Source organism: Anomaloglossus baeobatrachus, chromosome 6 (genome assembly GCF_048569485.1).
Source record: "Anomaloglossus baeobatrachus isolate aAnoBae1 chromosome 6, aAnoBae1.hap1, whole genome shotgun sequence".
NCBI classification, from domain to species: Eukaryota; Metazoa; Chordata; class Amphibia; order Anura; family Aromobatidae; genus Anomaloglossus; species Anomaloglossus baeobatrachus.
The window spans coordinates 522,471,145-522,496,321 of NC_134358.1; the positions used below are offsets into that span (position 1 = coordinate 522,471,145).

Sequence of the window (25,177 nt, forward strand, 5' to 3'; positions counted from 1 at the left end):
AGATTAATCATGGAGGGTGTCTCATAGACGCCTGACATGATTAATCTAGGACTTATTGGCAGCTATGGGCTGCCAATAACTCCTTATTACCCCGATTTGCCAACGCACCAGGGCAAATCGGGAAGAGCCGGGTACAGTCCCAGAACTGTTGCATATAATGTATGCGGCAATTCTGGGCGGCTGTTGGCTGATATTGTTAGGCTGGGGGGCTCCCCATAACGTGGAGCTCCCCATCCTGAGAATAGCAGCCTTCAGCCGTATGGCTTTATCTGGCTGGTTTTAAAATTGGGGGGGCCGCACGCGGTTTTTTTTAATTATTTAATTATTTCACTACACAGTATAGACACGCCCACCGGCTGCTGTGATTGGGTGCAGTGTGACACCTGTCACTCAGCGTGGGGGGCGTGTCTCACTGTAACCAATCATAGGCGCCGGTGGGCGGGGTAAGCAGGGAATACGAGATTGTTTAATGGGCGGCCGGCTTTTTCAAAACAGTAAAAGCCGCCGGAGCAGCGTGAATGCCGTGCAGCGCCGGGGATCGGTGAGTATATGAGAGAGGGGGATAGACTGACATGGACAGAGAGAGAGGGACAGAGATAGTGACCGACTGACAGAGATTAGTGAATGACAGACATTGTGAGGCGCTTCAGAACGCAGCTTTTCAGCTGCGCTCTGAAGCAGACCTTTTTTAAGCTGCGGTGCAGAGCGCACACCTGCGCACATAGCATCAGACACCAAAATCGTATGAGGGATGTCACACGTTACAATTGACTAGTTTCGTACAACAAAACGTCCAATGTATGAGGAATAAACGACGTGTATGCGATCACCGTATTTTCATTCAATATCGATCGCATGTAGGTTTCACACGCATATACGTCACGAACGATGCCGGATGTGCGTCACTTACAACTTGACCCCGACGACGGATTGAAAGATCTATTGAAGCGTGTAAACCAGGCTTTAGGATCGTTTATTCTATGCTAATGAGGCCAGGGACTAGTCCCAAGGGCATGAGTTCCCTTGGCTAGTCAGTCACCTTAGCATGTTAGCACACCCGCAGGGGCGTACTTACATGCTAATGAATACGCAGCGACGCCGCACATACCTGTCTTGATGGTGGCCGGCGGAGGATGGATGCGCACTGCACACGATTCGGAGTCCCTGGGACTTCTGGTCATGCGCACTATACCTTACTGAAGCTGGGAAGCTTACACCCGCCATCAATTTGGTGCGCATGATCGGACGTCCCGGGGACCGTGTGCATCCATCCTCTGCAGAATGCCATCAAGACTGAGGTATGTGCAGCAAAGCGGCGCATTCATTAGCATGCTAGTATGCCCACAGGGGCTTGCTACCATGCTATGTGGGCCGACTAGCCAAGGGAACTGATGCCCTTGCGACTAGGCAATGGCCTCATTGTTTATTATATGCTAATCTTTAGAAATACTTTTACTAAAGATCTCTTTATCTATGCTACTAGATACAGGGACAGTTAGTCAGGGATTAGCAATATGCATCCAGAACTGCTTGTGGTTCTTGGTGCATATTGCACCTGACAGGTTCCCTTTAAAGGGAACCTATCACTAGTTTTTTCACTATGAAACCAAAAGCGTCACCTTGTGCAGCTCCTAGGCTGAATTCTATGAAGGTGCCCCTTGTTCCCTGACTCCCCTTGCAGACCCCAAATATAACTTTACAAAACCTGACCATTAGGTATGCTAATGACCTGTGGGGCTCAGATGGGCATGCTCATTTTCGTCTATTGTCCCTCCTTGTAGCCTTTTTTGCCATCCTCCTTTCATGATTGACATAATGACGCCGCCGTCATCATGCATGCTGCTCAGCCAAATCTCGCGTCTGTGCAGGCATTTCCCCGGATCGCGCAGGTGCAGTTCGCCAACGTGCATGCGCAAGATTATGGTTGAGTATGAGAATGACGCAGGGGATGACCAATTGTGGTTGGCAGTGAGCATGATGTCCCCCTGCGTCATCTTCATACCTGACCATAATCTCGTGCATGCGCAAACACCGCTCCGGCTCGCGCGAGAGCTCACTGCGCCTGCGCGAGCAAGGGGAATGACTGCACAGTCGCGAGATTTGGCCGAGCCGCGTGCATGATGACGGCGGCGTCATCACGTCAATCATGAAAGGAGGATGGGGAAGAAGGCCACAAGGAGGGACAGAAGACTAAAATGAGCACGCCCATCTGAGCCCCACGGGTCATTAGCATACCTAATGGTCAGGCTTTATACAGTTATATTCGGGGTCTGCAAGGGGAGTCAGTACACAAGGTGCACCTTCATAGAATGCAGCCCAGGAGCTACAGAAGGTGACACTTTTGGTTTCATAGTGAAAAAACTGGTGACAGGTTCCCTTTAAAGAAGAATCATTCATCTTTACCAATAAACTATCGCTGTTGTTAACCCTTCTTGTCAATTATGTACGACTTTACACTTTTACTGGATGGCTAAAGTCTGCCAGAGCAATATGGCACCCATATAGAGTATATGGACAAGGGTTGTCCTCATTTGACAGCTCCTCAAATTTAGATCTGTTTAGAATCTTTTGTGGAGTTACTTTTCTAAATCCACTCCATTATTTTGATGCTTTTTATCTTTGTATTTTCCTTATTTATATTTCGGGGTTTTTTTTGCTATATGTTGATGCTTTCAATTTGCAGAAATGCATATGCTGTGATCTGTAGAACCGCACTGTAAATACTCGGTAAACACAATATTGAATTTATATTTATTTTCCACAGCTTTGATTTCAGTAAAATGCCTGGATGGATCAAAGAGGAATAAAAAATTATGTAAATATAAATAAACTGGGATAAACATATACCTTGTATACATGCAGCCACATAGTAACACATTGTATGGCAGAGTCAAATATATTTAAAAGTTAATGAAAAACAGAAGTGCAGGCAACTATGTAGAGAAGAAATACACACATACATAAAGAGAAGGGTTGAAAAGTAATAAGCAATATAATTGGTGCTTTGTGCCTTTCATGTGTCCAAAGAAAGAAGTGTCGCGGGCGGAGGAGGGGACGCTGCGCTCACCCACTGCTCGGGTCCGGCTACTGCTGCTGCTGCTCGGTGGTGGCTCGAGCGGTGGGCCTGATCCCGGGGACTCGAGCGGCGTTCCTCGCCCGTGAGTGAAAGGGGTGGTTTGGGTTTAGGGATATTGTCCGTGACGCCACCCACGGTTGTGGTGAGGTTGTGACACCACCGCTGCTCTGGACGGGGATCCCGGGAGCGATGACAGGGAGCAGCTTGGATGTTGGTTCTCCCCTCCGTGGGTAGGGGGTTTGGTTATCCCGGGGCCCGGTGAGGGGTAGGGATGGATGGCAGGCGGGCTACGGGGCCTGGTGAGGTGCAGGGTCGCGGGGGCAGCGCTGTGCTGCACGGCACGGTGGTACTCACTCAGCCAATGATGAACACAAAGTCTCCGGTAAAACAAATGGCTGGATGGACGGGTCCCACAGACGTCTGCGTGGTTTCTCCTCCCGGCAGGTTGATGGTGACTGCCTTTCCCTGCACCTGTGTAGTGTGTACGGTTCCAATTGGTTCCCACCGGTAACCCGCTCCCCAGCTTGGATGGGTGCTGAAGGAGCCCCTTTTGCCCGCAGGCTCTGGCCCTGGGAACTGTAGCCTTGGCGGTGACTGTGTTTCCCTTTATGGTGTGAGCTGTTGCCTTCAATCGGGTCTTGACTGCTGGGAAACCCCGGAGGTTCCCTTCGCTAACGGATTTGACAATTTCAACGGCGACTCCTAGCCTTGTCGGGGTCCGTAAGCCCTGCCGGATGGTGCTGGCTTCTCTTTGCGCACTGGTCCAGTACCGCCGGGCCACCGCCCGTCCACGGTCCTTACGGCTTGCTCCAATAGGCCTCTCCTGCAGACTGTCACCACCGTCTGCCAACCTTGCTGTACCGTCCGGGCCACACACCCGGACGCTGTCAATCCGCTCCTTTACCACTTCACTCTCCCACTCCCTAACTGAACTGCTCTGAAACTCAACTGTTTTCCCGCCTCCAGGACTGTGAACTCCTCGGTGGGCGGGACTAACCGCCTGGCCCACCCCCTGGTGTGGACATCAGCCCCTGGAGGGAGGCAACAAGGATTTGTGTTTGGCTTCGGTGTGCCTAACCGGGGTGTGGGGTGTGTTGGTTTAGTACCTGTGACGTCCTGGCTTGTCCAGGGCGCCACAGAAGCATCCACAATGGACCTCCCAACTACGAGTATCTATATATTTTTTTTTTATGGGGTCTGACCAGAAAAACTGGGGACAAAGTGGGCAAGGCTCATTCTATGCTTAGGAGTCCAGTGGGAGGAGCTACTTAGTGACTGACAGCTTAAGCTCTATCACAGTCATACTAGGAAGGCTGTCAGTCAATGAGTAGGACCACCCACTGGACTCATGAATATTGAATGAGCAGGAATTTAAATCACATACTGAATTTATACATGGGCGGCACGGTGGCTCAGTGGTTAGCACTGCAGCCTTGCAGAGCTGGGGTCCTGGGTTCTAGTCCCACTCAGGACAACATCTGCAAGGAGTTTGTATGTTCTCCCCGTGTTTGCGTGGGTTTCCTCCCACACTCCAAAAAACATACTGATAGGGAATTTAGATTGTGAGCCCCAATGGGGACAGTGTTGACAATGTATGTAAAGCGCTGTGGAATTAATAGCGCTATATAAGTGAATAAATATTATTATATTATTATTATATACAAAACAATGGGTGATTTCCAATAAAATCAGAAAAAAAGTTAGAGATACATGATTATAAGGAGCGATTACAGCATTACGCGTTTCAAGCCTGCTATTCCCTGGTTCTTAATCATAAATCTGAGTCATATTTTTCTAATGCACATTTTATTTATTTATTTTGTCTTATTTTAATGGAAATCCCCTGAATCCTGGAACAATTACTTATTGTATTGTCCTATGGGACCGACTCTCCGTCATTGCTCCTGTGTACCGGTTTGCACTGCGGCAGTTGAATTCATATAACAGTGAACTGAATCCAGTTTGTCCTTTGATAAATTGACGCAAAGCTATATACGGCTAGTGAAATAAATATTGAACATGTCACCAATTTTCTAAGAAAATATATTTCCAAAGATGCTATTGGTATGAATTTCTCACCAAATGTCAGTAACAACCCATTTAATCTATGCAGGCAAAGAAATCAAACCATACATGTCCATAAATGTAGTGATGTGTAATAATGAGAAATGATACAAGGATTGGACACACTTACTCAAATGTATTTAATACTTCTCACAAACGCTTTTGTTGGTCATTACAGCTTCAAGATGCCTCCTGTATAGAGAATAGCACCTTTGAAAATATATTTACTAAGAAAATTGGTGGCGTGTTCATTACTTATTTCATCCGCTACACATACAGTATATGTATGTATATGCATGTGTGTATATATGTGTGTATATATATATATATATATATATATATATATATATATATATATATATATATATATATATATATATAAATAAAATGTATATGTGTGTGTATATGTATATGTATATATATATATATATATATATATATATATATATGTATGTATTTCACCCGCTGTGTATATATAAGGGCCTGAAACGTGTACACTGGCTTTTGTCTACTTATTTTTGTGGCTTTAATCTTGTTCTTATTTTAAACAATGGAATAAAATTGTAATGTTTTATGCATTTACCTGAGTGTATGCTGGATTTTCTTTCATCTTGATGTGAGCTTCTTACAAGAACCCATGGCTGCTTTTTTTTGGCACAAGTTTAGAGGAGGCTGGGATTTTATAAAGCTGTGAAATTTGCATCACCTGACCTTTCCTAACTATGATAGTAAACAAGCCATAACCCTAACAGGCTGTAACGCCCTTACCAGCATCCCCGCAATGTCCTTCCTCTCCTCCGGCTGGGACGCTGGCACACTTACTCTCCTGGCCACTCATCAGTGGCTGCTCTATTTCTGATCCCTGCCGCCGACTCCTGGGGCTCTCACACGCCATACAGGCCTCCTGGGAACACTTTTAGGGTGCACGCATCTGAGAGGCACCAGGTTTTTAAGGCACCCTCCCCTTATGAGAAGTGCCTGAGCAACGTCGTCTAATCCTAGAGACATAATTCATAGTCCTGGCTGCTGCATTATACCAGGTCGTCTAAGCCTGCTGTAATGGCCGTTACTGCATCATACCATATTGGTCAAGCCTGCTGTACCATCTGCTGCTGCATAGTATCATTTTGGCCAAGCCTGCTGTATCGGCCGTTGCTGCATCGTACTATATCGACCAAGCCTGCTGTACCATCTGCTGCTGCATCGTATCATATCGGCCAAGCCTACTGTACTGGCCACTGCTGCATCATACCATATCGGTCAAATCTGTTGTACTGGCTACTGCTGCATCGTACCATATTGGCCAAGCCTACTGTACCGGCCACTGCTGCTTTGTTCTATATCGGCCAAATCTGCTGTATCAGCCGCAACCTGATATACCATTCCATATAGGCCAAGCCTCCCTGTGTGGCACCTGGTTTCTACCTGCAGCCAAATCCGCCCTCACCATCAGAGGCTCTGGTGAAAACCTGGTATGAAACATAGTCATGCCCCTCAGGTATTCTGTGGCCCAGTGGGTCCACCCCCCGCCCGCACCCACGAGCATTACACAGGCTAATAAAGGTCTGAATCCTTGGCCAATCTTATTTGAGCACACAAATCTCCAAGGATGCCCACATTTTTGCATCTTCCTATTTTCCTTTTTTTGTTAATTTTAAAATGTAAATGATGTAAATGATTTTTTTTCCCCTAAAACACAAAAGAAATGTGTCATCTTTAACTGTATGCCTTCTAGAGATCATTTAATTTTCAACTTGCTGTTCAGAATAACAGTAATTTTGATAAGGGACTGATAATGTTCACTGTCCTGTAATAAATAACGGGGCTATGAATCTCAGCTTTGTGTTTGGAGGGACAGTAAGTATTGTTTGAAGCCTAGCAGAGGTCTAATGAACAATCCCATACCACCACTGTGTGTGCTGCTAGATCCAGATATTGTGTCTTCTCTTCAGGGCGTTGTGCTGGTTATACTCCGAGTGGCAGCTCATGGTCTGGAGATTCCTCACTAATAGGATTTGTCTGCTCGGCACAATGGATTGTGTATATCTGTTCATGTGCAGAAGTCTATTTTCTGTCTCTTGTAGTCACAACAAACATACCAGTATTTAGAGGGTAAAAGTGCATCAGAACCATCAACCATGAGAGTCAGAGGGCCGGCATAAAGATGAAGTCAAGAAATCGAAAAGATAAAAGAGCGGCTTGTCGTGTGCAGATATTTCTCCATTTCTGGTTCATGGAAGAAGCCACAGTTTATTCTATCCAGATTAGAATTTGATTATTTTAGTAAATCGCTAAATACAAAAACAAAGAGAATACAAACATCTAACTAGTAAATATTTATAAATATTTACAGAAAGTGGTTAATTGTCAGGTGTCAAAGGGTCGGAACCTTGTGCAAATAAATCTGTAATCACAATGAACCTCTTCCTAGTACTGTACTAGGCACATTGGACTTAACTAATAGCAATTTCTGGTTTAATAAGATAATAAAAGGGGTTGTCCAAAAAAATGGTCACAGAAATGAACAAAAGGACTAATGCTACAATTCCCTGCCGCTCCAGCACTGCTGCTTTGATGGACTAGCTAAAGTGATCACATGCCCAGTAGACAACCCATATTGCTGCGACCTGTCACGATCGTCTCCCTGTATGTTGAGACCAGTGACAGTCATTGGACGGGAGCCTCTCATCTGGCTCTCTTCATTTAAATGGGTTTCATTTCTCTTGGCACTGAAGTGGTTAAATGCCTGTTTTGCTATTGCAGCTTTTCCAAAACAGTTCCTTGCTGAGTAATCAGATGCACTTACTAAGTAGTCATATCCTTCAGCTTTAAATAGTGGTGTATCCCAGCATTCCCTGCTGAAGATACAAACTCATTTGTGTCCTGAGAAAGGTTCTACTACTTTGGTGGTTCCTGTGCTCATGCTATATCCTTTTGGCTGTTATTTTTCCCCCTGTTTGTCTTTTCTTCCCTGGTATGTTGTTAGTGCAGCGCTGAGGTCTAGTGAACCCTACCTGCACCTCACTAGTCAGAGTTACTACAGGGTCTTCCCAGGTTCCTGTTCAGTGACAGTTGCGCAGACTGTATGGGGACTGGTGAGGAGAGAAGGGACAGCTGCATGTGAGGTTAGGAGGTGTCCACCAAACTCTCTCACTAGTTCCAGGGCCTCTTGTTGTTTTTGTGTCCCCAGTGCCCGCCTCTTCATGTATTTTTTGCTGTACATTAGATACACAGAGGTCTGAACTCACCTCGCCATGCTTGCTACACCCGGCGAGCGTGACATGACCACTGACTGGCTGTAGGGTCAGTTTAGACATAATTTCTTGCCCTCCACAATCTGATTGGAGTGGTGCAGGATTCCAGTGTATAAGTTCTTTCTTACTTGTCTAATAATCCTCATCCTCTTTAAGAGTCTTCTAAGATAGTGGCTGCCTCCTTTAACTAATTTTTTGTGACTGTCATTTCAAAAATGTATTGACTTGTCATAGAGTCATGGCAGAAGTTTAATATGTGTTATTTCTTATCCACACATTGTCAAAATAAAGTAACTAGAACACTTTTCTCATAAGACACTGAAGAATGGGATTATCCACTCCTGTCCCTCTTGGGTGGAGGGAGGGGGGCCACTAGACCAGGGTTGTTCAGGAACTAGGGTTAGGAAGGTGGCCCAAACATCATCACCTTCAGACGTACCTTTGGGATTAGGGTCAGCAAGGGTTCCCCTAATCTTAGGGCCAGTTTAGTCTCTCCTGTCCTTAGTGATCCCATCACACCCCATGATACCACAACACTCCACACATGATTCTTCTACCACACCCTTAGCAATTTCCATCATTCTGATTCCAGATACAGGAGCGAAACGTTTAAAGAATTCTGTATTTAATATTCTCCATTTATGGTATTGCATGAATACATATTTCCTTTTTTTACTTCTTCCATTTGAGTGCTGAATTTATATCTACCTGTTATGAATCAGAACCCTACTCGAGCATCAACTCATCAATATTGGAATGCTGTATACTATTACAAATTACACTTTAATGTTGCATTGTTTTCAATAGACAAATGAAAGCTAAATTAAAATGTAATATTTTTTTTTACTTTTGGCATGGACTTCAACCACAGGTGAGATGAACGCATGACCCAATATCATATTTTGATTTAGGAGTTTGAGAAGCTGTAACGATGTGTCCCTCCCCAACCCCTGGCCTGTATTCATGTACTTTATGCATATAGGGGCATGTAGGTTGCTTGGCTGTCTTTGTTCTTCTCAGCTGGGGGTGACTCCAATAGACAGGCCTGTGGAAGACAATGGAGCCATGAGCTTCTGGAGACTTCTCCATACATAGCCACTACTCAAAAGTGGATGTGAACCCTTCCCATCCAGGGGGTGGATCTAAGGGGAGGTGGGAGATTCAGCCACATGTTATGAGTTAGTTGATGCTTTGCTGGCTGAAGGAGGAGGATCTGTGCTGAGGGCAGATCCTGGTGCCCGGGTATGGACTATGGGACATTTAAGATCAGCTGCTGCTACGTGGGACTGTGTTGTTCCAGTCACACTACCGGATTTAAGGAACTCATCTAAGGACTGTTGTTGCATTTTCCTTGGCGTTGGATTGCTGGGTGGCGCCCCCGGATCTGTTTTCTTTGTGTGGACTCATTGTGGACTCTAAAGAACCATTTGGATATTAGATGTTTTATGCTCCCTGCCTCAATAAAATTTGTTGGATTGTTCATCGGCCTGGTGTCCCTGCCTGCTTTGTCGCATACCCCATCACAGAAGCCCTGCATTATTTTGTTCTGGAAATACTAATATACTAATATACTATGATGTAATTGTGTCATTAGTAAGAATTAAAATTTATTTTTTTATAGCAAAAAAAAAGAAAACCACTTATGTATATAGGTATCGCTGTAAAAGAAAAAAATCAGAATAAAAACAATTATTGCCTAATTTTGCCAATAGAAAAATGATGAATATGGCCGCTACACTGTGTATGGAGCGGGTCTGTCCTGGCTACGTTCACCATTTACCACAGCTGATTTGTTGGCGTGTCGGACCACCATCTTCTGATATTCATGACATAGCCAAAAGATAGGTTATTCGTATGGCATCCTGGACAAGCCCTTTAGGCTAGGGACCCACTTTGCGTTCACCTACTTGCAGTTTAGAACACACGTTTTGGGCTTAATTGATTTGACCAAAGTTGCCTTTTTCAGAAATTTAGCACTGAAAACGCATGCGTTTTTGTCGCGTATTTGATGCGTTTTCAGCGCTTTTTACCTGCGTTTTCACCTGCGTTCTGATAGTTGCGTTTTGAACATAAAGACACTGCTTAATAAAGTTTAAATAGTCAAATTCTTTGAAAAAATGGGAAGAAAAGAATCAAATCTATAATCGTAGAATAAATCATTAAATTAAATTTTGTTCATTAAATTATTGCGGTAATATGATATTTTATGTAAAAATAGCAATAAAGTATTAATTTCCTTAATTTAAATTGTCGGACTATGTGTGTGTGTAAAGGGACATATGAATTCATTATTTTGATGTCCAAAACGCATGTTTTCTGCACATAAAAAGCAGGTAAAACACAGGAATTTGAAGGAATCTTGGTTTTTGCCATTTCTTATTGACTCCAATGTTATCAAAACGCAACGAAAATGGCAAAAACAACTGACATGTTGCTTCTTTGAATGCATGGTTTTTGCCACAAAGTATGCAAATTAAACGCAGCGTTTAGAAACGCAAAGTGGGGTCGGAAAATCCACTTTTTCCATAGACTTTGCTGGTAAATCAAAACGCATGCCTTTTGGCATGAAAAAGGTGGTTCCCAAAACGGACCTGAAAAGCAGGTAAAAACGCAAAGTGGGTCCCTAGCCTTAGGGGTGCTTTACACACAGCGAGATCGCTACTGAGATCGCTGCTGAGTCACGTTTTTTGTGACCTCATTAGTGATCTCGCTGTGTGTGACACTGAGCAGCGATCTGGCCCCTGCTGTGAGATCGCTGCTCGTTACACACAGCCCTGGTTCGTTTTTTTTATTGTTGCTCTCCCGCTGATAAGCACACATCGCTGTGTGTGACAGCGAGAGAGCAACAATCCTGAATGTGCAGGGAGCAGGGGCCGGCGTCTGACAGCCTGCGGTAAGCTGTAACCAAGGTAAATATCGGGTAACCAAGGTGGTTACCCGATATTTACCTTCGTTACCAGCCTCCGCAGCTCTCACGCTGCCAGTGCCGGCTCCTGCTCCCTGCACACGCTAAGTTAAGCGGTGTGAGCTGGTAACTAAGGTAAACATCGGGTAACCATACCCGATGTTTACCTTAGTTACCAGTGTCCGCAGCTTCCAGACGCCGGCTCCGTGCAAGCGCAGCGTCGCTTGCACGTCGCTGCTGGCTGGGGGCTGGTCACTGGTCGCTGGTGAGATCTGCCTGTTTGACAGCTCACCAGCGACCATGTAGCGATGCAGCAGCGATCCTGACCAGGTCAGATCGCTGGTCGGATCGCTGCTGCATCGCTAAAGTGTGAAGGTACCCTTAATGTCATGCTTCTGCTACAGCTTTGTTTCTAAGAAATGTAGATCCCTGTCATCAGTAAATAATGCCTTGAACACAATCTGCAGAATGGTCTTTATCTTACATAACCATTATGTGTCAGTCACATGTGGCGCGGTCATCACTGAGTCTATTCACAAACATATCAGTTGCTAAATGTATCCTCTAGAATAACACAAAGGTTTTCATTTTCACTACTCTGAGTTTGTAGATGTTTAATGTCTAGTTATATAACGTCCATTTTTACAATCTGAGATGCATATACACGTTCATACAAATATACAGGAAAATGCTTCTGACGAGCTAGAGATCTAAATTCGCTTCTCCAGCTCTTTTGGCAAACGTTAAAAGGAACTTGTCACCAGGTTTTCCCCTATAAGCTGCAGCCACCACCAGAGAGCTTTTATATACAGCATTCCAGAATACTGTATATAAGAGCAATCGATGTCCTCCTGCCCAGCTCCGTGCGCATGACGCGTCCTGCATCATTCACACAGAGGCCATCATTGTGCTCCTGTGCAGGTGTACTTTAATCTGAGGGCAGATTAAAGTATTGTAGTGCGCATGTGCGGGCAGTCTTTAACCTTTCCTCGTGCCTGCGTATTACAGTACTTTGCTCTGCACCACAACTGGACAGATCAAAGTGCACATGCGCAGGAGTGCAATGGAGGCCGCTGTGTGGATGACACAGGATGCGTCATGCACATGGAGCTTGGCAGGAGGACGGCATTCGCACAAAATGGAGGAGGTGCAGTACAGTGTGGCCTGGGCTCTTATATACAGCATTATAGAATACTGCATATAAGAGCCCACTGGAGGTGGCTGCAGTTTGTAAGGAAAAAACCTGGTGACAGTTTCACTTAAATCTTAAGTATATGCTGAGCTCCTGACTCCGTTATAAATATGCATGTGTGTCGCCCCGCGCATTACCTTCAGGTGCAGGTCGTCGCAGGGTCGCTACAGGCTTGGAGATCTTCTGGTCACAGGTAGGTTGATTTCTGTTGGATTCGTGACGCCACTCTCAAAATTGCGGTCAGGGGGACCGCCACTGCATATTAGGGGACGCCTGGGGCTGATGTTGAATGCAGCTAGATGTGGTGACCTCCCGAGAGTGAGGCTGGCCCCAGGGCCCAGTTTGGATGTGTGGAACCACAGGTCGCAGAATGACTCACACGCACAACCAGAATGTCTTTCAGGGTTTTTACTCACGTCAGGTGTTAGGGGTGAGTAACCCGGGCGTAGCTGTGATGCACAAAGCAGGAACCAGTTTCCTTCAGGCTGACCTGTGAGGGTGGCTACTGACTCGCCTTCCTAGCCCTTGTGTTTTTATGGTGACCCAGGCTTGTAGTCCTACGGGGTCACCCAGGGAAGTTGCTGCTGCCTGTTCTCCCATTTTTCGGCCCGTCTGCTTGTACACCGTAGGAATGAAATGATGGCCGTCCATAAGCACCAAAGGTTCATTCATTCTCTATGGGATGAGCAGACATAACCAAGTACAACACTTAACTTTTTCCAGCAGTCCCATAGACAATGAATAGAGCGGTGATGTACACACTCGGTCACAGCTCCATTCCAACAGGATATATCAGATCCATTTATGTACCCAGAACTCCTGCAGTTCATGTGTTTTTGATGAGTTATTTTTATTATGGAATGCTTTATTTCATACTGTGTAGCATATGTCTGTAGTTATAAGTAGTTATAAGTCTTTACAAGATCTGACATTTTGAGACACTGTGAAACAATACTGGATCTTGAAGAAAGAGCCCCCAAAAGCCTTTAAGCTGTACGTTATAGTGTATTCTATGGGAAAAAAGTATCAATAAGGAGCAGGCAGTCCTGTTTTATTACTGTTTATACAATGTTAAACATGTGATTTTGGATTATTTGCAATCAGGGCCGTGAAGAGGGATAGTCAAGGTAGGCACCTTCCTAGGATGCTATTTCTTGCCTCCTAGAGGGGAGCGATATTTGGGAAGAAAAAAAAAATGCCAAAAATGTCAATGAAAGCGTGAGGACGTACTTTGTGGGTGGGGTAGGCTCCCAATGCGCTCCCATCCCACAGAAGAGGAGCAGCTGCCCCAGGTCTGTTTATGCCCTCAATGTCCACCAAGTCTATTTGTGCCCCCAAGGTCTGTTTGTGCCCTCAGTGTCTCCCAGGTCTGTCTGTGTCTCCAGCATTCCCACAACTGTCTGTATCCCTCCAGTGTCCCCCAGGGTTGTCTTAGCCCCCCCAGAGTCCCCAGGGCTGTCTGTACCCCCCATCCAGCATCTCCAGGGCTCTCTGTGCCCCTCCAACATCACGAGGGCTGTCTGTGCTCTTTCAGCATCCCCAGAGCTGTCTGTGCCCCTCCAGCGTCCTCAGCAATGGCATAGTAAAGGGGCCCCAGGCGGCACGTGTCAGGGGGGCGGCATTTTGGGGGTAAAAAAGAAAAAAAAAGAAAAGCATAGAAGAAATAATAATTGTTGATTAACTTCTTAACGACCCATGACATACTGGGTACGTCATGGTGACCTGGTACTTAACGACCCATGATGTACCCAGTACGTCATGGCGAAATCGTGGCCCCGGAGCCTCGGTGGCTGCGATCGGTGTGCAAAAACCTTAGATTCGGGGAGTAGGGGACCTCGGCCTGACCTCAGGAGGGGTGGTGTCTCCCCCCGGACCCACTGAGGCGGTGATTGGCTGAGCGGTGTTCGTCAGCCAATCACAGCCACTGTGATATTTGAGCCATTGAAAATGGCCGAAACATGGAAATCCAGCCATGATCAGTGCAGCTATAGTGCAGCTTGTTTCACCCGCCCCCAGCTCTGATTGGAGAGATCAGCCTTGTGACCGATCTCTCCAATCATCTTGGATCTGGGGCCGGTGACCTATAGGACCACTAAAGCTGAGGAGAGTGATCCCTGCAAGTGCCATTTGGTAAGCGTTCCCGATCCACCGCTGCCCCCGTTTAGCCCCCGATCCACTGCTGCCACAGCCACTACCCCCTTTCAGCTGCGCCGCCGCTGCAGCAGCAGTAGTCACGCCTCTGATCCACCGCCACTACTGCCTCCGATCTGCCACCACCCTCCTCCATTTGCTGCCCCCCTCCATCCGCCACTGCTCTCCCCATCAGCAGCTGCCCCCCTGCATCCACCACCGTTCTCCCCATCAGCCGCTGTCCCCCCTTCATACGCCACCGCTCTCCCCATGAGCCGCTGCCCCCCTCCATCCGTTACCCAATACCCAAGATATCCAAGTTATATATATTCTGGATTACCTGGGCGGCAAAAGCAGTTGCTACACCACTGGTCCTCAGGTCTGTCTGTGCCCCTCCAGTGTCCCCAGGGCTGTATGTGCCACTCCAGCATCCCCAGGGCTGTCTGTGCCCCTCCAGCATCCCCAGGGTTGTCTGTGCCCCTCTGGCTGTCTGTGCCTCTCTGTCAATGATGTATGTATCCCCCAGTGATGTTTATGCCCCACAGCAATGTCTATGCCCCTCGGTTTCCATATTGATAAATATTCCTCCCCGTCCTCCCCAGATGTATATGCCCTCAACATCTCCTGTGATATCTATGCCCCCAGCCTCTCCAGTCTAATATGTATAAGGGTTGATGCTTATTAGTATTCATGACTATCCTTGAGTTTGACATTTAAAATATAGTGAGTTTGTGCCTTCAGTGTCCCCCAGGTCTGTCTGTACCTCCAGCGTCCCCAGTGCTGTGTGTGCCCATCCAGCGTCCCCAGGGCTGTGTGTGCCCTAACTTTTACGTGAGCAAACTTAGGCTGAGTTCACATGTCCAGTAATCATCTGTTAGAACGGATCCAGGAGCAATCTGTTGGCAAAAAAGTTCAGCAAACACAACTTTCTTGTCCTTTTTGAAAAAATTGATTTTTGCAAGATCCATTTTTGTTTTTTTGTTTGTTTTTTTTTAACATGGGAGTCTATGGGAAACAAATCTATGAACTGATTTCTATATTGAGCCATCCATTTTTATTGCATTCTTAAAGGATCCCTTTTTTTTCTTACTAGATAAGTTTCAAAATGGAAGATAAATAGCAATCCGTTAACGGATCTGTTTTCCATAGAACGGATCCTGCAAAAATATTTTTTTGTAAAACGGATATAAAAGTTGTGTCTGCAGAATGGATTATCGCTACTGGATCTGTTCTAACGGATGATTACTGGACATGTGAACTCAGCCTTAAACATTTTTACAATGTAGCAAAGAGGCTCAGGCTGATAAATTTGGTGCTCGTATACACAATGAAGCCTAAAGGGCGCTTTACACGCTGCGACATCGCTAGCGATGTTGCTAGCGATCGCACCTGCCCCCATTGTTTGTGCGTCACAGGTGAATTGCTTCCCATGGAGAACAATATCGCTGGTATGCGTCGCTGCTGTGGGCGGCGAACAATCTCTTTTCTAAGGGGGCGGTTCGTGCAGCGTCACAGCGACGTCACACAGCAGGCAACCAATAGAAGCGGAGGGGCGGAGAGCGGCCGTATGAACGTCACTCTCACCTTGTTGCCGGAGGACGCAGGAACGCTGTTGTTCGTCGTTCCTGGAGTGTGAAACGTAGCGATGTGTGCTGCCTCAGGAATGACGAATAACCTGCGTCCAGAACAAGCAATGACATTTTGAAAATGAACGACGTGTCAACGATCAATGATGTGGTGAGTATTTTGGATTGTTAGCGGTCGCTCGTACGTGTCACATGCAACAACGTCGCTAACTAGGCCGGATGTGCGTCTTGAATTCCGTGACCCCAGCGACATCTCGTTAGCGATGTCGTTGCGTGTAAAGCGGCCTTTAGTTTACACCACCCATTAGCTGTTTTACTTTGGTCAACTAAGTTGCGCTTAATTGTGGCACAAAAATTTGGTGCACATGATTGCAATGTGGATAATGCCCTTTCCTTTGTCAAAATCCCTATAGTCCGCCCCCATATTATACATGTTGAAAAAGTGGCTAAAACACATAATAAATTAGTTATAATTATAAGGCATAAAAGACAGTTTATGGGCACAAATTAAGCTTCGCAAATTATCCCCAGTATTTTCCTGCTGTTTACCTCTATAGAGTTGTTTGCATTCTCCGATCGCTGCCAGCCGACACTGTTTGGTGGTAATATATTCCCACTCCTTTCCTCCTTAGGCTCCAGATAATAGAGATCATTTTAGAATATCTTGTTCTTTTTAATTTGGGCAGCTCCAGCACATACTTGTTCTTATGTTTTGATAAGTTGGTTTATATTGGATGATAATGTATCTCCGTGCCTAAACTTGCAGGAACAAAGATAGGAGCAGATTTTAGCTTTGATTCAAGGGAACTAAAAACATGAGTTTCTTGGTAAAGCCGTGGAAAAAAAAAATCTGGTCGTGCATCCAAAAGATTGTGACTACAAGCAGCTCCGTGTACACATTTATATCAGTCTTTTTATTATGCGGTCCTTATTAGTAAGTGCTGATCTTTATTTTAATTTGTATCAAGTGGGGCAAAAACATCCACGTACCTAAAAAATAGATAACAAATACAGTAACATATTTGTACATCTAAGGCCACGTGCACATGGTATTTGGTCAGTTTTTTGCATTGGTATTTGTAGCCAAAAACCAGGAGTAGGTGATAAAAACAGCAGTGGTGCCCATGTTTCTATGATACTTTTCCTCTGATTTTTCCACTCCTGGTTTAGGTTACAAATACTGACGTAAAAATGTCACCAAATACTCAACATGTGCATGGGGCCTAAGGGTGAATGCCCACAGCATATGAAAGTTCACTAAACCAAATCAATTTTGGTGGGACCATCTATTTAATGTGTATGGTGGTGTCTCAGTACTATTTGATTAAAAAAGGATTAAACATGTTGGACTTTAATATTCTCTATCCTTTCTGCCAAGAGATAACCTAGAGATGTTTCCAGCAGCTTAAATGGAATTTTCTCATCTTCTTAAATGGATAAAATTCCAAAGTGTTTGTAAAAACAATTTACCTCCTATTAAATTACTTCTTCATAAAAATAATCTCTGTTCTCAAGAATGGAGGAATATTCTATTTTACTTTTCATTGCCTAAGTTACTGGCCACTTCTGCAATCTATCAGTGGTGGCGAGTCTCCTAAGCAAGAAGCATAGTACTAGTTACCTCTTATTGAAAATAATCTCTGTTCTCAAAAATGGAGGTGTGATGCTAAACCACTAGGGGGCACAAATCTGCAACAAGGATGTCAGGCAACTAGTTGTAATGAGGTGTAGGACCGCTAGAGGCCGTAAGTACCCTAGTGGGAGAGGTGTGCAGAGTGGTAAATCAAACAGAGTCAGAAGCCAGGAGGTAATGTCAATACAGAGGGAGTGAGAGAACCAAAGGTCGCATGAGAGGCAGGGGTCAGTAGCTAGGAAGGAATGTCAATAACCGAAGGGGAACAGAGACAAGGTCAGGGTACAAGCCAGAGTCAGAGACCAAGAGGACATGTCAGGGACCAGGGAGTGTGCGGAGCCGGAGACACGATAGTCGAAGGTGAGGGAAGCAGGGAGTTCAGTCAGAGTAGGAGAGGAGAGGGAATGGGAATGAAACTAAGGTAGTAGGACAAGATCAGAACCACTCACGGGATCACGGGAACCAGAAACATATAGTGCAAGGCAGAAACTATATCTGGCGGTGTTCCGGGTGAAAAGACTCCAAGATAAGCCAGAGCAATCACCCGGAACAAGGCACAACCGAATAGGCTCCTCCCACCGGGCCTAGGACCAGAAAACACAACACACACAAAACATATTGACTCTGTATGAAAGCAGAGCCATCAAAAAGGATCATGACAGGACGGACATTGTATTTTACTTCTTGTTGTCTAAGTTACTGACCAGTTTTTGCAATCTATCAGTGGTGGCGAGTCTCCTAAGCAAGAAGCGTAGTACTAGAAAGCTTTGTAGCTGAACCTCTGATGTAGACGTAAAGCTCACTCTGTTTGTAGCATGGAAGGGTGAACAGTTCAGACCGATGGCTCAATCATACCGATGGCTCAATCATACCGCTGTCTCAAACTTTCTCATCAAACTGTAATGTTGACACTGAGATAAGTGACACAAAAGGTGTCAATTATTTTACTCCCACCGCCATGCATATACCAAAGTGTGGTTGTCCCCAATGTGTGTGGCTCTCCGACTGTTGTAAAATCAAAACTCCTACAATTACTGCTCAAGCTGGGAACTGTAGATTAATAATTGTTGCGGAGCATTGTTGTGGAGAAATGTCAAGCATATGTGTTACTATGGCCCATTGGAGTAGAGGCCCTCACTTTATCCGGACCATCTGCGCTTTGATATAGAATGTATGGACAGGGCTTCCCCTCTCTTCAATCCAAGCAATATTAGCAGATGTAGTAGGAAAAGGGCCTAGAGCGCTATACCTCCTTTTTCCGCTATAAGGGATGGTAATTGGTTGGGAAAGGATGGTATGGATACATTTGCTTGGCCATAGCTTCTGCGAATAGATGGATGTAATAACAATATAAGGTCTTTATTTTAGCTACAGTGTTGAGGAGAGCCATAAGATGAAATGCTTAATTAACTTCTTGACAAGGTATTGTGGGAAATATATCGATTTGCCTTACATAATTCAGGTTTCAGATCATATACATGACACAGATATAAAGATGGCCGCTATTTCCTGTTATCCACACCTTCCTTGGAATGCAAGGAATGTCCAGATGAAAGAAGACCACCATATAAGGGAAGATCCCTGGTCAAGCTGGAAGACATCCCAGACCAAACCATCAGCATGGATGCACCAGATGACGTCCCTCCCATCATCATGGTTTCATCCACTGGAGTCAGACCTGCCCATCAACAGCAACACGGATCTCCCCATTCGCTAGCCCATGAACTGTCCCACTAAATGGGCATATCTGAACTTGTGTACGCCCCTAGCCTATATCAAGAGGACGCATGAGTCTCCTCTGTCTGTTTGGTGCCATTTTCTACTGTGACCAAGAAGAGATTACACATCCGACTGTGTCTGGTGTGGATTCTTTTATGCATGCACTTGGCCCATATCAATTCGGCCAGGCAGTAGGCAACTAGTGATCTCTGGTTATGAGTTCACCTTAACATTATTGGTGCCCAATGTGGAGCCAATAGACGGAGACGCCTGAAATCCTGATGAACCGGCAACTGGAATGGCATGACGTGCTGGACACCCCAGGAAACTGATCACTTCCTAACGAGAGTATGGTAAGTCTGCTGATTTTTCATAATCTGTAGTCTTTCCGTGGTCTCGGTGGGGTGTGTGGCACTGATTGCCTGACTGTGTCCGGTTTGTCGGGGTATCTGTTGACGGGCAGACGGGTCTCACGGCTATTGGCCATATTAATCTCGGAAGAACCGTCACATATTCAGCTGCCTGCTGCCTGTTGTGTATTTGTGAAGAGAGCATGTGGGTTTGTGAGTGGTGTCTGTAAAACGTGTAAAGTATATGGTTTGTGGTTGCCTGTGATACGGTTTGTGGTTTTTGTAGTGCCAAGCTCAGATTGAGTGCAGAGCTTTTTGTAGTGCCAAGCTCACTGAGTGCAGAGCCAGATGTAAGTGCCAAGCTCAGATTGAGTGCAGAGCCAGATGTAAGTGCCAAGCTCACTGAGTGCAGAGCCAGATGTAAGTGCCAAGCTCAGATTGAGTGCAGAGCCAGATGTAAGTGCCAAGATCAGCTAGACTTAAGTGCAGAGCCATATGTAAGGGCCCAGCTTTAGCTAGACTGAGTGCAGAGCCTTACGTTATACATAAATCTAACCTTTTTAAAGTGTTTTCCTGGAGTGAATCGGCCGGTATAGACACCTTGTAGTCAGGGGTGATACTAGGTGGTTTTTTATTAGGCTAGTTATAAGTCCTCCAAGAGAGGCGAATCGGCCGGTATAGACACCTTGTAGTCAGGGGTGATACTAGGTATTTTTTGTATATTACGGAATGCAGAAATCAGACAGGGACCACATGACAGAGTAAGGAAGGATTTGGAAGTGTATGCTGCCAACCCTAGGTTTTCTTTAGTGTTTCAGTTGTGAATCATCTCCCCTTCTTTGTTTGTCTGTTGTTTTTATCTTGGTCTGCATAGAGGAAGATTGTTTGGTGTTGTTTATCTTGAGAGAAAGATGGAGAAATTGGTGAAGTTGCGTCTAGTTGTGCTGGAAAAATCCGGATGAGAGTGGATTTTGTTGGGATGGGGGGACTCTAGGCTGCAATCCTGTGATAAACCATGTGCTATTTTTGGTTGCAGCCATTTTTAGGTCAGATTTTAAAATGGTGGACGAAGCACATGGCTGAGGCATGCATGGTTTAAAATGGTGGATGAAGCACATGGTGGCCGAGGCATGCATGGTTTAAACAAAGAAAAGGCGGGGGATGTGTGAAGAAGACCATGTGCTCTGTAAATGTTTGAGCAATGGATTGGATGGAGTACTATATACTTAGCCAGAAAAATAAGTGTTTTTATCTATAATTAGACTTCGATCTAGGACATGTGTGTGTGTATAAATATATATATATGTATAAGTACAGACTATAGAAAATGGGGAGACAGAGTTTGAGCAGATGTGAGGTCAGTTTTCCCTTTTCTCTGCCACATGTTCCTACAGATTTTAAAATGGTGGATGAAGCACATGGCTGAATGGAGTAGTACATACTTAGACAGAAAAATTAGTGTTTTTAACTGTAGTTGGACCAGGACTGTGGATATGTAAATCTGTGTGTATATGTATAGAGTATGGAATATAGGCAGGAAGGATAATTGGTTAAACTTGTAAGTTTAGCAGAAGTAAAATCAGTTTCTCCCTTCCCCCTCTCATGTGGTTCAACCGCCCTTACACAAAGAAGCCATGTGCTATTCTGGCAGTGGCCATTTTGTTAGTAAATCTGTGTAAAGTTGACAAAACTGCTCCCACCAAATAACATATGAAGTGTTAGTAAATGCTTATAGCACTAAAAGATGGAACATTGAATGATTGGGTAGTTGTGGAAAACACTAAATATAGATCCAGTGTGCAGGTTGGATTGAGTCAGGACAGTCACAAGGAGCAATATCTTATTAATTACTAAGCAATAAAATTAGAAAAAAAACCTTTAAATAACGTACCTTTGCAGTAGAGGTCATGATAAAGAAGCAAATAATACATATTTCCGTTATGGATCTGATAAATAAATATTCCAATTATGAATGTGGCAAATAAATCCTGAGAGCTGCATGTTTTAGGTAAAAAAAAAAAAAAAAATCCAACAGAAGAGAGATGTGATTTGTGTCCAGTGAAAAGAAATAGTGTACTTCCTGTTTTGGGGGAGGAACAACTTGTTTGTGTGTTTGTGGCTACAGGGGGTGGATGAAAATACAGGTTCTTCCACTAGAGTATCAAGTTACAAGGGCGGTTAGTTCTATCTATTTAAGTTTACACCTTAATGAGCAGCCCAAGCAAACAAAAAAAAAAGAGCTTTCTGCATTTAATTCATTGCAAATTATACTTGAAAAGGTATAATTTATTTTACTAATTTTATCCTAAAGGAATAAAACTTAATTGTGTAAATGTTTAGATTTATTGGTAGATACAAGAGCATAGGAAGCTGTTTAATCAGATGGATTTCTATGGTAAATCAGCATTTTATAAAAAGTAATAGTATTTATGGGCAGAATTATCACAGAGATGCTGAAAATTTACTGATGATGTCCTCAGTTTTGCAAATATGAACGCCTCTATATCCAGAGGTTGTGTTACGTTATTAATATTATTGTTGTTAATAATAATGATAAAATAATAATTTTTATTAATAATAATTTATTCATAATTACAATAATTTGGTTTAAAAGTATGTGGATGATTTATCGAATTCTGTGTTTTATATATAATGTATTGAATCATCTGTTTTCTTTTTATAGAAAGTTTGTAATGCAGATATCTGTGGTCCAAGCAAAGGTTAAAAAGCCAATGAAATAGTTTTCCATTATAAGGCTACACATAAAACGATATTTCTGCTCTTCCCGCTTAGGTACAATCTTCACAATGTGACTTTTTTGCCTAAATGTAGAGCTCTGGGGCCACACACTTTTTGAATCTAATTATGTTTTGGATAATAGATTCAAAAAGGGGGGGAAAGATGATGTGGAAAATCACACATTATTTAAGGTTTTAATTTGTTCATCGATTGAGTTTTTCTATTAAGTTGTCTTTATATTTTTATCTGTAAGGAGGATACAGCAGACAGACATATATCTCATGATTGCTCTGATGTAACAAGAATTGTCAGGTTTTGAGCATGTCTCAGATGAGGCCATTGCTAATGCAGATTTTGAGTTTTTCCGTAGATGGATCCAGATACCAAGATGCTGGTTGATTCTGCACTGGATATGCTGAGGTTACGCAACATGAGGTATTAAAAATCAAACCACTCCTCTCTCATCGGAATAGGAGAATGAGATGAAGATTTGCGATCACTATGGTTTGTAGAGCGGAAAGGGGTAAGATAGTCAAAATGTGGATATAGGCAGCAGCCGGATGAGATGCTCGCACAGGTGCACAACAAAGAAGCAGTGAATGGGCCTAGAGTTGAGAGTCCTTATACAAAGCAGACCAGTACCTCGGTGGCTCCTGTCACGTCGTCCGTGACATTGGTCACTCCTTGTGTTCTTAAATCCTTACAGGAACAAGCGATTCAGCAAGGAACGGCGTGTGAGACGCAGGGAGCCAGTGACTGAGGAAGGTCTGTGGATAAAGGGCGGTAAGCTTTCTCTGCCGTGAGCGCTCTACTCAATAATGGCCCAGGTAACCCATGTGACAAAGGTGTTGGTATGGACAAGATATGGGCGACACCACTGCTCAGTACCCAGGTGGCCAGACACCTCCAGTCTTGTAAGACGTGTGCCTATTAAGGTAGAAAAAAACTGTAAAGACCTCGTAGAAACACCCCCTCATCCGCTCTACTGCTCCGGTGATTGCAGATTAGTCATATACATCTACCATGAGTAGGTTTATATGAGTTTTGTGCGTGTTGAGTGAATTTCTTTTCAGGTCTGCTCTGAAACATATCCAGTATGGAAAACATTACTGCTGAAAAACTCATGATGCTGGTGGTATGTAAAGATGGAGCCTTAAAAAGCGGTAAAAGAACATATTCTATAGCACAGGTCATTATAGAGATCCTACAGTACCTGGCGATGCCCCTGATGAATCCCCTGTCTGCCACTGCGAAGAGGGGAGAAACGCGTTGCGCTTCTTTCATGCTAAGTGTCTGACAAATATGCATTTATTTTATTAGCCTGAGTGTGAATTGTACAGTGGAGAGTCTGTGATTGGACGAGATCTCCTCATGACTTTACCTGGCCTTATTATTATTATATTTATACAGTGGGTACATGTTATACATGTGAGATATTTAATTTATTTTAGGGTTTGGTCCTTGAATTTGCTGTATCATATTGATTTAAGCTACAAACAGCTATGTAAATACAGAGTGTGAATATTTCATCTTTGGGAATGAATTGGATATATATAATTGCATATTGACGCCTCTTTATCCCCTGTATCTCACGGTTTCTATATTCCCTCACTGACATTAGCAGCATGTATTAGCTTAGCAGTGTAGGGATAGGGAGGGTGAGCCGTCGGTGAGCGGGGGCGCCAATTCTGCTTATAGGGTGCCGACCTCCGCTGCGAGGTAGGGAGAGTTTAGGGCTATTGCCCCAATCCCTGCCCCTCCTTTATTGGAATATTTAATTGTGTCTATAGTCACATGGGTGTATGTTGTTTGGAATTTTAATGATTATAACATAAACATGTAACGATCCACAAGATAATGGTGAACGCTGCAAATCATGTAACAAATGTTCGTTTTCCTTAATAATTCGATCTTTACATAAGGTATTTTTGGTTTAGTACCTAGAACGTGATTATATTTCTCACAGATACTGCAGATACAGTGTGATATCCTGACCAGTGATGTACGAGCCTTATGCAAATGCCTATATAGTGTGTTAAACATGTGTATCCTCCAATTCCAGATCCTAAATCAGTGTTAGGAGCACGTGGTCTCAAGCCAGGAGACTGGGTGATCCTAAAAAGACAAGTCAGAATGATCCCCGAGTCAGAATCAGGTGGACCGATCCAGCTTATCCCAACCACAGCAACTTCCATGAAGCTTGAGGGAAAACCCATCTGGAGACAACAATCACTGTAAAGAGTCCATCGTACCAGCAGAATGAGGGTCACAACACACATAGTGCTGGATTATCTCACATAGAACTTTATGGAGAATTTCTAGATTGGGGATGATACATGGGAAATAACCATAAGGGAACAATGGGTACAGGAACATTACACAAATAAGGGCTCATGGTGGGAAAGACATTATCTGACCTGAACCAATCAATTATTTTAAGGGTTTAAGTGACTTAAGGATAACATACACTTATACGTAACTGGTATTGTTTTATTTGTTGGTATTTGAAGCCGTAAAAGTGCTACTCTG

General features: G+C 44.2%; 1 long non-coding RNA gene across 2 annotated transcripts; it reads right to left on the reverse strand.

Moving 5' to 3' along the window:
* Nucleotides 1-9,359: 9,359 nt before the first annotated feature.
* LOC142244537 (uncharacterized) lies at nt 9,360-21,903 on the reverse strand. Of its 2 annotated transcripts, none has more exons than XR_012724580.1 (3): nt 21,801-21,903; nt 16,757-17,197; nt 9,360-9,439 (listed from the first exon to the last, which is right to left on the reverse strand). It is a non-coding gene; the product is annotated as an uncharacterized LOC142244537 (long non-coding RNA). The 2 variants fall into 2 exon arrangements; XR_012724579.1 differs by lacking the exon at nt 9,360-9,439 and adding an exon at nt 12,857-13,166.
* Between the last annotated feature and the right edge of the window lie 3,274 nt (nt 21,904-25,177).